General features: G+C 43.7%; 1 protein-coding gene across 1 annotated transcript in view; it reads left to right on the top strand.

Annotated features, from left to right (window-relative positions):
* ANKRD33B (ankyrin repeat domain 33B) overlaps window positions 1-15,292 on the top strand; it is a 361,104-nt gene that overhangs the window by 77,718 nt on the left and 268,094 nt on the right. The window lies entirely within an intron of this gene.

Here is a 15,292-nt window from a genome sequence, read left to right as displayed (position 1 = left end):
TTGGGCCAGCTGAGAGAGTCGGGGAGACCATAGCTGAGACAACTGGAAGAGAGAGTCCTGGGGACCAGAGGGGACTGTGAGTCTTGGAGGAGTGTGAAAGCCTGAGTGTCAGGAGAACCCCTTCCTAGAGGCCAGGAGTGGGCGTGCTCAACTTTGTACTGCGACCAAGGCTGAGTGAGCCTTGAGAGCCAGGTGGCTTGGCATTTTTGTTTGTGTTGTATTGTTGTTGTTTTGGGAGAAGAACCCCTGTGTGGGCAACCCATGCATGTATGAACTTTCACTGAAAACGCATCTACCACTGAGGTAGATATCCCCCCAATATCACAGAGGGTAAAACCTTCCAGGGCTGAAGTGGTTAAATAAGCTTTGAATTGCAGAAACCACTAACCAAGGCCACCCACCATCAACAATTTCAGTTGTTTCACAGTGTAATAGAAACTGTGATTAAAAATTGTATGTTTTCTTGATCCATTCAGTCATTTTTGAAATAGAAGGCTTGCTGAAAATGGTTGAAATTGCCAGAAACATGCTGCATGCACAGTGTTATCAGCAGCATTATTGTGTTCAAGGAGGCAAATACAGATCTGTGACTTGCTCTGTGCTTGGTTAATCCTGTGAGAAGAGCCGCATAGATTATCCTGATTCTATTCTGGTGCAGGAGGGTGCACTTTAATACTCCTACTTGTGACCAGCAGCTGCAGCAACAAATCTCCAGAAAGCATGCAGCTTTGTGCTCCTCCACACTACCCGTGCCATAACTGAAAGGATGAAAAAAGTAAAGACTCTGAACTCCTCCTAACTCCGAGACCTTTCTGTCACTGTGACACTTGTTGCTTGCTAGTTACAGGAACCCTGACAAAGACTTTGCCAAGAACTATGGTAATTTACTTGAAATGTCAGGCAAAAGTCAGAAAGTAGATCTGCTCTTAGCTGCTCTTTCAGCTAGCCACATCCAGCACCCCCCTCCATCACTGGACCCTAGGCACCTCCGTAGGTTGCTTTATACGTAGCCCAGCCCTGGAGTTTTGAAATTGGAGAATGTCCAATATTTAAGCACAGTCTTCTTGACCACTTAATAGAGCCCTGCAGTCCACCCAAAATGCCAGCTGTTTGTAGGTGCATATATGTATGTTTCTAGTCAAAACCCTAACCTAATTTTCAGCACTGAGGGACCTAGCACACAAATATATGGATGTAAGAAGCATCTATCAGTGCCTCTGTCTATCCTTAATTCAAGACATTCTACTAGAGCTGTCTTTTCTAAATTTCGCCTTTATCCCTATCTAATGATAAGACGCATGCAACTTAGGGGAAAGGGCAAGGTGGCTGCTCTGCAAAGGTTGGTGTAAAGGGAAAAATCTGGAAGATCTAAGATGCTGTCTGCCTCCACAGTGGGTAACATTGAACCCTAGTCAGGTGAAAGGTGCCTTAGCCTGTCAGCAAGGGGCAAGCAAGGTTAGCTAATCCTATGAAGGTTAATCATAAGACAGGCAAAGACAGTGTGCAATATAAGTTGGACCAAAACATTTGTAAAGAAAAGCAGGAATGCTGGGATATCCTAAACCTTGTGGGACTATTAAACCTGACTCTAATCTTTTGCAAATTTTGGTTCATTTTGGATTATCGCTTACAGGACTGTATACAGTATATAGAGCTATTGGTAGGGGTGTAGGTTGAGTGACCTTGAATGATCTGGCACCTCATCCCTTGTATTGAAGGTCGAGAGAAAAGGGATTGTTTGTTTAGGGATTATAACGGTGCCATGTATAGAAGGTTACAATAAAGATTTTTCTTAAAAAGATAATTTTATTCTTACAAAAGTATTATACATAGAAACAAAATAGGGTATGATAGGGTAGGGGTCAACTGGTCAACTGGTCAAGTGCGCCCCCAAACCTTTTCCTTGCTCGAGCTGAACTTAGACACCAAGAAGGCCTCTTCAATCGATTGGATATAAACGACACCACACAGCACGTTGGATATCGAGAATATATCTCTTGTATTTTTTCTCACATGTTATATATGGCAACAATTCATTATACATTATTAGGGGCAAACCAAGGGGCGGTCCCTTAGCTTATCCAATCACAAGAGTACAAGTATCACAAGTTACATGGTATATGACATATATGTAAAGACAATGATATTTCTGCTAAATGACGTGCTTAAAAAGTACCTAACAAAAATACCCAAAATTTCCTTATCAAAATATATTTTTCTTAGCTTAATTCCGAGAAAAAGGAGTAATATAGAAATAACCTTTTAAGATACTTTCGATAAGGTGCCTTTTGGCATTAGGCCAAGACTTGCGGTGGGATGTTCTAACTTGTTCCCGTACATATTCTAAAAAATTGTCACCGCAAGTTTCTGTTTTTGCAGACAGCTAGCTCAGTAAAATTTCCACTTAAACATTGTCAAAGCCTTGCATAAAAAAAGCGTTTCACCTATCTAGTATAATAAAAGAAGTTCAGGCCTCTTATCAAAAATATATAGTGAACCAAAGGGCAGCCATTTTCCTTACAGGGTACATAAAAACAAAGCAATGTTTTTTTTAATACATATACTGGAGCTTTCCCATCCTGGGTGGATGTCATATGGTGCTCTCCCAGTCAATCACCTCGCGAGTGTCCTAGGGGCCGCACTCCAGGGCAATGTCTCGTCCACTGTGTCCACCGGACACAGAAGATGATAGATTACTGTACAGGGCCGGTCCCGCTACCATGTGATTGTTGTGACCAATTACAGTGATCACATGACAGTTGTACACAATTATTATTGCTTACAACAGTGTAAGTGTACAATCATCATCTGTTATAAGCAATCAGTGGCGACCCCCACCCCTGCTCCCCTTTGCAGCTGGTAGAGAGAGGCTGTCAGACCAAACTCTCCATCGTGCATTGGCACTGGGACCTCCTCTGTCAGACAGTTCTCTCTGCCTACCCCTACAGTGCAGTACCTGGCTGTGTGATTGATTGTGTGTGTGTATGTGTCTCAAAAAGTATATATATATATATATATATATATATATATATGTGTGTGTGTATATATATATATATATATATATATATATATTTATATTTATGGTTGAAGTCCTATGGCCGATACAGATATAAATAACATTTAGAATTAACATAAGACTTACCACCTGAAATGGACCTGAAAGTGTGCCTTGGTCTGATGGACGGTAAATCAAAATAAGGGGGCATACCCTAGATTTAGAAATGAATATCTTGTGAATAGAAATAAATATTTGAGAAATGCCCTGAAAAGGGGATGGGAGGGTGGGTATCGCGCACAGGAAAACGACAGAGACCACAGGCGAGTGGGCTGATTAAATATCCCCCCGGGCTCCTCGTATAAATTCAGGCCACCATACTGGCCTTCCTACTTGTGGTTGATACGGATATAGATAACATTTAAAATTAACATAAGTCTTACCACCTGAAATGGACCTGAAAGTGTGCCTTGGTCTGATGGACAGTATACCAAAATAAGGGGGCAAAAACATTCAGGTAGGGGTAAAGTATTTTATTAGTTTTCCGTTGTTTATAGAGCTAGTTTGGTAAATGCCTGAACCATCTCCACTTGAGGATTGGGGATGTACCGGGCGAAGCAGGCAGTCTTCCACCTGCCTAGTCTTTTAATGACGTGGTCTGGGACCCCGTGGCGGGATGCCGCTGAGGCCGCCCCAATGCGGAAGGAGTGGCTGTAATACTGGCTGGGGTTGAGATGAAGGTTGCGGAGAAGGATCCTTATGTGTTTCACAAACTGACAGGCACTCAAGGCTTTGACGGGAAACGGTAGAAGGGGACTGGAGTCCGGCTGTTCGGGCAGGAGTGATAGAAGATGATTGAGCATGGTAACTGGACACCAGCTATTATTAATTTTATAAAGGTGGATATCTACCTTAGAGCCTGCCTGCTGGGTTTTAGAGACTGTAAGGTGGAGGACAAAGTGGTCTTGGTAGCGGACCAAGTAACGTCTTTTTTGTTGCAACAAATCCCAAGTTGCTTTGTTGTACACTGTATATATTTTTCTACATTGTAACTTAATAAACTGACATTTTATTTATGTTCCATGTTTTAATTGGGTACCGCTATAGTCCAATAATTCCCTTATGGGAAGGTAGGGCTCGTTTGGAGTAACCCTTGCTGTTTTTCCTCCCATTCCCCCTTCAACACATGTTGAACGTGCTCCAAGCTGTCTGGTAGGCTTTGAGCGTGTTGTGGGACAGTAAGTAGTTGATGAGCTGAGTCACTCCATGTAGATGTTGTACTAATCCAGGGTCAGCTGAGACCAAGCAGGGATAGGGGCTGAAACTGGATCGGCTCCGGGCACCTGTTTGAAAAAGGAGGTGTAGTTAAAGCGTGACAGTGCGTCTGCTACGAGGTTGCACTTGCCTGGAACAAATGAGCAGTGGATGTTAAACTAATGTTGTAAAGACAGTTGTACCAGCCTGCGCAGGAAGGACATGACAGAGAGGGACTTGGACCTGCCTTTGTTAATAATATCTGCCGTGGCCTGAGTGTCGGTGGTGAAGGCCACCGTTTGTCCTGTCCAACAATGACCCAGAGCTGTGCGGCTGCCACTATCGGATAGAGCTCGAAGAGGGAGGATGTTTGGGTGAAGCCAGGAATTAAAAGTATCTGTGAAGGCCAGGGTCCTGAAAACCAATGATGGACAAAAATTGCAGCAAAGCCTGTGGAGGCTGCTGCATCTGTCACTACCTGGGGTGATAGGGACGAGATAGTAGGTATGAATAGGGATATACCATTCCAGGCGGAAAGGAATTCCTCCCACATAGATAGGTCCGCTACTGCTGCGGTATCTAGATTGAGAATCTGATCAGGGTCCTGTGTTTGTGAAAGGAATACCAGCAGACGTGACACCAAGGAGCGACCCTGTGGAATGATCCGCATGGCAAAATTAAGCATTCCTAACAGAGATTGCAGCTGCTTCTTGGTACGCCCCCTAGTGTGGGTGAAGTCTCGGAGGACCACTCTGATGCGGGTCAGTTTTGTTGAGGGGGAGGCTGGCCTGCATGGAGCAGGTGTCTAAGTTGACTCCAAGAAAGATAACGGTATGTGCTAGCCCGTCGACTTTATGTTCAGCGATGGGAACGTTGAGATTTCTGAACACGACTCTCAGTTTGTCGAGGTCTCCTGGGGACACGCTGGGCGGTTCGATTAGCAAGAAGTCGTCCAGGTAATGGATGACCTCTTGACATTGAGCTTTGTGCAAGAGTATCCAGGTGAGGGACTGCGCTAATGTGTCAAAGAGCCAGGGGCTACTTTTCGAACCAAAAGTCAATTTGGTGGCAAATTAGTATGCCTCCTTCCACTTAATGCCATGCCAGCACCAAAGGGACGGGTGGATGGGCAGGAGCTTGAAAGCGTCCAAGATGTCGGCTTTGAAGAGCCAGGCACCTGTGCCTGCTTTGATGATCGCTTAAATTGCCATATCCACGGAGGTGTACTTTAGGGAGAACTCTTCGGAGGGGATTAGGGAATTGAGACTGGGAATGTGGGAAGAATGAGGCGCAGACAGGTCGTACACCAAATGTAATTTATTAGAGAACTTGCCTTTGACAAGCCCAATAGGGCTGACTCTCCAAGTACTGAAAGGGGGCTGAGTGAAGGGGCCTATAATGAAATCTCGGTCTATTTCTGCCTGTAAGAGCTGGTCTATGGCCTGCTCGTCAGTGGCCACTGAGCGGAGATTCCTGCATTCGGAGGTGGTGTGGGGCAGGGTAATGAGGCCGGTGTGAAACCCTGCTGTGAATCCCTGGATAAGGTAGGTGGCCAGGGAGAGAGTGGGGTGTGAGGTGAGGTAGAGCCCTAGCCATAGGACATTAACTCATCTTGGTCATGCCCTCTTTTGTTGCTTGACCTCGCACAAGTTCCTTGGATGCGCCCTCTGGCATAGGGTGCAGATGTGGAGCAGGCGGCACTGGCTGAAGTTGCAGGATCCGTAATTGTAATTGTTGCAGATAGCTGCTCCTCCCACGGTTCGGACTGGGCGTCTGAATTTGTCCACCTGAGGCGTCTGTACAGGGGCCGACTGACCTTGAACTGCACCGGAGGTAGAGGGAAATTCGAAAGGGCGCCTGATTGTCGCATTGGCGCACCAAGTGGCGGTGTGGGTGGAGGACTGGCAAATAGCGCACAGTGGTGAGCGCAAGCCGGCAAAGTGGCGACAGAAAAGCTCTGTGTCCATAAGGCTCCAATTCATAGTTGTCTGGAATTGTGTGAGCCTAGCTGCTGCCTTGGCAGAAAAGGAACGGTGATAATCATAAAAAGAAAATCCTCCATACTTGTAGCCCTAGTCTACTACAGTATAGAGGTATAAGTCCAGCTCTTCCATCCTGCTGGGAGAGGCTGAACATAAGACATCCCTCAGCATGCCGAAGGCCAATGTAAATTCTGGGACGGACAATTTCCGGTTGAGCCTGGGGTCTTTGGCCTTAAGGACCACTGACACGTCACACCAGGTATAGGCTTTGTTTTCCGCCAGATCATGGATGGAAATGAGGAGAGAGGCAAGGTTGACGTCCCTGCCGTCCAGGATGTCCTTATGCTGGCTGCAACCAAATGGGATGGGTAGACAATGGGGCTCCACCCTGTGGCACCTGCAGGAAGGGGTGTCAAAACCTGGATTGCGGTAGGGTCAGGAATAGCAGCGGTCGGGCGAGCCTCCAAGAGTACCACTCTGGTTTGTACATCCATAACTGAGGTAGACAAGGATGAGACCATGGTGTGGAGTTGTGAGATGGCAGAAGATATTGACTGAAGGGATGCCTGCTGGGTACTGGGCCCTGCTGCGGCTGGTGGAGGGAAGAGGAGCTTGAAGAGCTCGCCCTTCCTGGCTGTGGCGGGAAATGGCACACCTCTGCGCCTTAGTTCTGCCGTCAAATTGGGGATGGTCCATCCCCTGAGGGACTGCATGCTGCCGCTCTCTGAGACCGGAAAAGGTGACAGAGGGGCCGTGAGGTCTTCGCTGCCGGCCTGGGACATGGTTCTGCCTAGATACGATGTCCTGTCCTTTGGGGTTGACCGGAACCTATTGGAGGTGACATAAATTTCAAGTTTGCTGCTTTTCCCTAAAAAAGCATACGTACCCAGCTCATGCTCTTTTGTTTTTTTTTGTTTTTTTTTTACCTGGGGGAATATCGTCCAACCTGGTGCAGGGTGGACCTACTGAACTTGACTGACCTGGAGGAAAATGAAAAGGTAACAACTCATGAAGGGTTTGCTTAACTAACTTGAAGAAGTAAATTATATGGTGATTTAAATGACAGGTGCATGGGACGAAATAAATGGCCTTCCTATATATATATATATATATATATATATATATATATATATATATATATATATATACAGGGGCGTTGCTATGTCTACAACAGATCTGGGGCTAGAGCCCATAGCAGCGTAGTAAAGAAAGTCATATGCTTGGGCGAGCATACACATGTATATAATATGTGTGTGTGTGTGCATATATCCCCAGAGAGTCCCCCCTTACATTAGGGTCCCCAGAGAGCCCCCCACTTACATCAGGGTTCTCAGAGAGCCTCCCTTACATTAGGGTCCCCAGAGAGCCTCCCCCTTAAATCAGGGTCCCCAGAGAGCCTCCCCTTAAATTAACGTCCCCAGAGAGCCTCCCCCTTAAATCAGGGTCCCAAGAGAGCCTCCACCCTGCATCAGGGTCCCCAGAGAGCCCCCCACTTACATCAGGGTCCCCAGAGAGCCTCCCCTCCCCTTGTAGACCCGTGCAGAGACTCAGGGCTATGAGCCCCAGATTCGGGGCTATAGCCCCAAAAGCCAACCCCTAGCGACACCACTGTATATATATATATATATATATGTATATATATGTAGCACTGACCCCCTAAGGAGCTGCTGATAATTTGATTGGGCCTGCACTCTGCCTCTCAACCCCAGAAAATAGCCTTGACCCCTTAGGCACAACTGTGTGGTAGAGGGTGTAAGACCCAATGGTTAAGAGCAACACAGCAACAACACAATATACTATATATTTACCGTTACCTGGGTATCCGCCTCTCCACCAGCTGTAATAAGTATAGAGTCTCACACAAGGTATCAATGAACCACTTGCAAAAGCTTACTATGATGAAGAATGGTGAAGAATAACATATGAATAACACAAGTTATAAATGGCAGAGACATTTGTTCGAAGCAATAATGTTATACCACTTTATCCAATAGCAACCTGGAAGGGTATGTGTGAACAGGTGCACAGTGGAATAGTCCTCAATACTTTAATACCTGTATTGAAGCACCTGTATTGGACCGGAGAAAAGATGGCGGCCGAGGAACCTGAGCGGCAGAAGTTGCAGTGTACTGACGGTGTGAATTGCCTCACATATGACGAAGCTATTATTGCCCAGCAGGACCGAATACAGCAAGAGATTGCTGAACAGACTCCACTACTCTCAGATCGGTTGGACCTTTCTGTACTGTATCAGGAGGCCTCAGCACACAAACCAATGCACACAGAAATTGCACAGACAATGAACACAATAATAAAAGTACAAGTTCCAACTGTATGTTGCTAAATGGCTCCCTCTAGAGTGCAGTTCCAAGTGATACACAATTGTATAGCAGTAAAGCCTTGTGGAAGAATAAAGTAGTGGAAGTCCCTCCAGTTGTAGTCTGTTCTTCAGCTAGCTTAATTATACTGCAGTGTACGGTGGTGTACGTAAAAAGGAAAACAAGGACCCAAGATCTGATTGCAAAAGGCTCAGATGCAGCTCATCCACATCCGTGGAACTACAGGTCTCAGCGGCAGTCTGTATAGCAGGCAATCACTTTTCAATATCACAGTCACTACTTGTATAGCCAGATGCCTTCTCACCCACTCTGGATCCCTGCTGTCTGTAGATTCCGTCTGTGTAGATGACACCTCCTCCGCGTGTGCTGGAAGGCAGACGGCTATAAAACCTCTGGAGAGCAGGCTGGTCCTCCTGCTCGATCAGCAGGGCTGCCCACAAGGATCCCTCTGGCAAGCGATCAGCTCTCTGCTGTAGGCCGCAGGCTCTTCCAGACCTCCTCCTGTGTGTTGAATGGCGTCCAGAGAGGCCGGAAACATGCCATGCCTGTGCCATTTATTATCCTACCCAGCATGCAGTTCTTTAATTCGGCCTTGTGGGTAGGTAAGTTGGCATTGTGGGTAGGTAGTTCCTTGTCTGGTAATTTACATATGAGTTACTTCCTCATTCATTACATCCTCCACAATGCATTGGAGCTGGCTATTACAAAGCCAAACAAAAGTCTTAACAACATAAATACACAGAAAAAGAAACTAGAGGGAGCCCAACTCTATTTGAAGAATATCACATTATTCTATTGTAAATTAGGTGGCAAAAACTCCAGCGCTACATATATATATACAGTATATCTTTTCATGTGACAACACTGAAGAAATGACACTTTGCTACAATGTAAAGTAGTGAGTGTACAGCTTGTATAACAGTATCCATTTTCTGTCCCCTCAAAATAACTCAACACATGGCCATTGATGTCTAAACCGCTGGCAACAAAAGTGAGTACACCCCTAAGTGAAAGTGTCCAAATCGGGCGAATTAACCATTTTCCCTCCCCGGTGTCATGTGACTCATTAGTGTTACAAGGTCTCAGGTGTGAATGGGGAGCAGGTGTGTTAAATTTGGTGTTATCGCTTTCACTCTCTCATACTGGTCATTAGAAGTTCAACATGGCACCTCATGGCAAAGAACTCTCCGAGGATCTGAAAAAAAAAAAATTGTTGCTCTACATGAAGATGGCCTAGGCTAGAAAAAGATTGCCAAGACCCTGAAACTGAGTTGCAGCACGGTGGCCAAGACCATACAGCGGGTTTAACAGGACAGGTTCCACTCAGAACAGGCCTCACCATGGTCGACAAAAGAAGTTGCGTGCACGTCGTGCTCAGCGTCATATCCAGAGGTTGTCTTTGGGAAATAGACATATAAGTGCTGCCAGCATTGCTGCAGAGGTTGAAGGGGTGGGGAGGAAGCCTGTCAGTGCTCAAACCATATGCCGCACACTGCATCAAATTGGTCTGCATGGCTGTCATCCCAGAAGGAAGCCTCTTCTAAAGATGATGCACAAAAAAGCCTGCAAACAGTTTGCTGAAGGCAAGCAGACTAAGGACATGAATTACTGGAACCATGTCCTGTGGTCTGATGAGACCAAGATAAATTTATTTGGTTCAGATGGTGTCAAGCGTGTGTGGCTGCAACCAGGTGAGGAGTACAAAGACAAGTTTGTTTTGCCTACAGTCAAGCATGGTGGTGGGAATGTCATGGTCTGGGGCTGCATGAGTGCTTCTGGCACTGGGGAGCTACAGTTCATTGAGGAACCATGAATGCCGACATGTACTGTGACATACTGAAGCAGAGCATGATTCCTTCCCTTCGGAGACTGGGCCGCAGGGCAGTATTCCAACATAATAACAACCCCAAACACACCTCCAAGATGACCACTGGCTTGCTAAAGAAGCTGAGGGTAAAGGTGGTGGACTGGCTAAGCATGTCTCCAGACCTAAACCCTATTGAGCATCAGTGGGGCGTTCTCAAATGAAGGTGGAGGAGCGCAAGGTCTCTAACATCCACCAGCTCCGTGATGTCGTCATGGAGGAGTGGAAGAGGACTCCAGTGGCAACTTGTGAAGCTCTGGTGAACTCCATTCCCCATAGGATTAAGGCAGTGCTGGAAAATAATGGTGGCTACATAAATATTGACACTTTGGGTCCAATTTGGACATTTTCACTTAGGGGTGTACTCACTTTTGTTGCCAGCAGTTTGGACATTAATGGCTGTGTATTGAGTTATTTTGAGGGTACAGCAAATTTACACTGTTATACAAGCTGTACACTCACTATTTTACATTGTGGCAAAGTGTCATTTCTTTAGTGTTATCACATGAAAAGTTATAATAAAATATTCACAAAAAAGTGAGGGGTGTACTCACTTTTGTGAGACACTATATGTGATTGTGCATGTGTGTGTTTTTATATCTGTTTGCATGTGTGTATATGTGTGCAGAGAATTCCACCCATCACATAACGCACTGCAGAGCTTTCCACCCATCTCATTTTACTGCAGAGCATTCCACCCATCCCATGCCACACTGTAGAGCATTCCACCCATCCCATGGCACACTGCAGAGCATTCCACCCATAACATGACACACTGCAGGGCATTCCACCCATCACATGACACACTGCAGAGTATTCCACCCATCCCCTGACACTGAATCGCATCCCAACCATGACATGATACACTGCAGAGCATTGCACCCATCCCATGATACACTGCAGACCATTCCACCCATCCCATAATACACTGCAGACAATTCCATCCATCCTTTGATACATTTCAGAGCATTACACCCATCCCATGATACACTGCAGAGCATTCCACCTATCCCCTGGCACTGCAGAGAATTCCACCCATCCCATGATACACTACAGAGCATTATAACTATCCCATGATGCACTGCATTGCATTCCACCCATCCCATGACACTGCAGAGTATTTCACCCAGTGACGGAATAACCAGGGTCGCAAAGGTCGCACTTGTGACCGGGCCCTGGTGTTCCACCACCGTGGGGGGGCTCCACGACAGCAGGAAGGGGGCCCGCTGCAGAACATGTGACAGGGTCCCACTGCGGGATCATAATAAAGGGCCCTACAATGGGAGTAAAGGGTTCCCAGGCTCAGAGGGAAGAGCCTCGAGACCAGTGGGTCAGGGGGGCCCTTCATGGTTTCTTCCACCAGGGCCCTGAAGGTTCTAGTTACGCCTCTGTATGCAATCATAGTGTATAAAAAAACTCTGATCGCTTCCCCAGAATAGTACACTGTAACTATGGCAGCACTGAAATAGTAAAAAATGTTTTTTTCTTCTTTCTTTTTTTTTTTTACCATACTGTCACCAGTTAGTGTTCCTGATAACCACCACACAAATCATATCATAACACTGTACTGCTCTGGTGGCAGTATATAAAAAAATTATTAAAAAAAAACAAAACGTGGTGCATGTTCCTCTGTCCTTCTCTCTTACATTGTTTCTGGGAATGCCCAGAGATATCAACATTCTGGGACAGAATTCTCAATTATATCTTTGGCATCATTTCAACACATAGCTAAACATCCGATGTTATATCTTTTTGGTCACAACGACATTCCGGAATATGCTAATCCTAGTCATAAACCCAAAATATCGATATAAACATGAACATGGCTATGTCTGCTGACAGCACGTAAAGCCATCCTAAAATCCTGGACGGTCCCTACTCCACCATCACTCTCAACAGTGGAAAAAGATCTGAAAATGCTTCTATATATTGAAAAATTGGACAAATCAAACCACTCTTTCAACTCAACAAACCGCTTTTTTAAAAGATGGCAATTATTCATGGGAAGTTTTCTCTGACTAATATAGAAATAACACTAATTATAACAACGTTTAAATACTCTAAGTGGTGTAATAAAGCCTTTCTCTCTAATTCACTGGGCAGGTTAGAACTGAGATAAATTATCTACAACATGCCCTTAGCCCTCTGGAAATTATCTCATTGCTCCACATAGCCTTTGGACTAAAATGACACTTTCTTACACATAGGTACAACAATTTTAGTCATTACTTTTCCTTCCCTTTTTTTATTTTTATACTTTTTTTTTTATTGTTGTTAATTCTTTATTCTTTATTTTTATATTTTTGTTTTTATTTCACTCCTATTTTATTATACTTTATCATACTCTAAAATACTTTAAATTACTCAGCTAGAATGGGTTTTTGACAAGGAATCTAGAAATGGTAAAATGTTAAACTGTAAAATGGTCCAACTGTTCATCAATGCTTAACAATTACTATTACGTTAAGAGTACAAATTATCAGATGAACCGCACATACTGTAATTACCATTCTTCCAATATAAGCGTTATTCATGCTGTATGATAACCACTTGTTTGTACAAACTATCCAGAAAACAAATAAATTTCATTTAATTTCTTAATTTTCCACAAAATTGTGATAAAAAGTTACATCTTCAAAAAAACACTCATACCTCTTACTAAATAGCTTAGACAGTTCACTTTCCAAAAAGGGGTAATTTGGGGGGGGGGGGGGGGTGCTTGTACTGTCCTGGCATTTTAGGGCCTCAAGACATGAGATAGGCCACCAGTACATCAGGATTGATTTTCAAATATATATACCATAGATTATAATAACGTTCCTACAGACTAAATAATATACACTGATTTGGGTTATTTTTACCAAAGAAATGTAGCAGAATATTTATGAAGAAAGATTGTTTTCAAAACTTTATAACATGAATTAAGAAAAACATTTTTTTCAAACTTTTTGGTCTTTTTTTTTTGTTTAGGTTTATTTAGCAAAAAATAAAAAAAAACCTAGTGGTGATTAGATACCACCAAAATAAAGCTCTATCTGTCTCAAAAAAATTATAAAATATCATTTAGGTGCAGTGTTGCATTGTCATTCAAAGTGTGACAGCAGCAAAATCTGCAAATTGGCATAGGCAGGAATGAAGACATCCAATATTTAGCCCCGTACACACGATTGGATTTTCCGACAACAAATGTTGGATGTGAGCTTGTTGGAGGAAAGTACGACCGTGTGTATACTTCATCGAACATTTGTTGTCGGACTTTCCACCAACAAATGTTGGCTAGCAGGTTCTCAAATTTTCCGCCAACAAATGTTTGTTGTCGAACTTTCCGATCGTGTGTACACAAGTCCTTCGGACAAAAGTCCACGCATGCTCGGAATCAAGTACGAGCCGGAGATATAACTAGCATTTGTAATGGAGATATCACGTACATCTTTGTAATTGTTGGCCAAGATTTGTGTGACCGTGTGTATGCAAGACAAGTTGGAGCCAACATCCTTCGAACAAAAATCCACGTTTTTGTTGGCGGAAAGTCTGATCGTGTGTACAGGGCATTATAGTGGTTAAAGAAAGGACCCTGCAAAGACAGAAAAATAACTGTTAACCACTTCAGCCCCAGAAGAATTGACCCTATTCCTGACCAGGCCATTTTCTGCGATACCCCACTGTGTCGCATTAACTGACAATTGCGTGGTTGTGCGAAGCTGTACCCATTTACTTCCTTTTTTTTCCCCACAAATAGAGCTTTCTTTTGGTGCTATTTGATCACCTCCTGTGGTTTTTATTTTTCGGGCTATAAACAAAAGAGCAACAATTTTGAAAAAAAACACAATGGGGGTTATTTACGAAAGGCAAATCCACTTTGCACTGCAAGTGCACTCGAAAGTGCACTTTCAAGTGCAGTCACTCTAAATCTAAGGGGTAGATCTGAAATGAGTGGAAGCTCTGCTGATTTTATCATCCAATCATGTGCAAGCTAAAATGCTGTTTTTTATTTTCCTTGCATGTCCCCCTCGGATCTATAGCGACTTTACTTTCAAGTGCACTTGCAGTGCAAAGTGGATTTTCCTTTAGTAAATAACCCCCAATATCTTTTACTTTTTGCTATAATAAATATCACATTTTTTTTTTTAAACACAAAAGTTATAGCGTCAAAATAGGGGATAGAGTGATGGCATTTTTATTATTATTACTGTGATATTGCGGCGGACAAATCGGACACTTTTGACACATTTTTTGGACCAGTGACATTTATACAGCAATCAGAGCTATAAAAATGCACTGATTACAGTATAAATAAAGCAAGGATCAGCAGTGTGTGCAGAAAACCTGGTCCGTCAAATCCAATGTGTCAAACAAAAGAGAAAACCTAGTGCTCAAAGCACAGTGTAACCCCTCTGGATTTTTGAAAGACAGACCAGGTATAGAGTAAACATGTTTGTAATTTTATCAATTTGTGATTATTAAATAATGTCAAGGAATTGACATGTAAAAATATAATGTTAATAGCAATTATGCTTAGTATACAAAATAGGCATGAAACTTAGCTGCCCTAAATCAGAACATAGGCTAGCGAGAATACATGCTGGAAAATGACGCCTAACATGTTTCGGACAATGTTGTTCTTCCTCAGACACTTAGTGTCATTTAAGACAATCGTATTTTGTTCTATAAATGTAAATATAATAGATATTAGTATAAAGAAGTAACAATATAATTCAATATATAGATTTATCATTAGAATCACACTTTTAACAGGAATTAACATGCTAAAACATATATGATGACTATATAACAATGGATCTCAGTAGTTACACGAGCGAGCCAATTGATGCCGAAGAAACAGGGAGATGGACATTTG

The sequence above is a fragment of the Aquarana catesbeiana genome, linkage group LG05, assembly GCF_042186555.1.
Source record: "Aquarana catesbeiana isolate 2022-GZ linkage group LG05, ASM4218655v1, whole genome shotgun sequence".
In the NCBI taxonomy this organism is placed as follows: Eukaryota; Metazoa; Chordata; class Amphibia; order Anura; family Ranidae; genus Aquarana; species Aquarana catesbeiana.
Note: the sequence above shows the minus strand (reverse complement) of the source record. Positions and strands in the feature narration are given on the sequence as shown.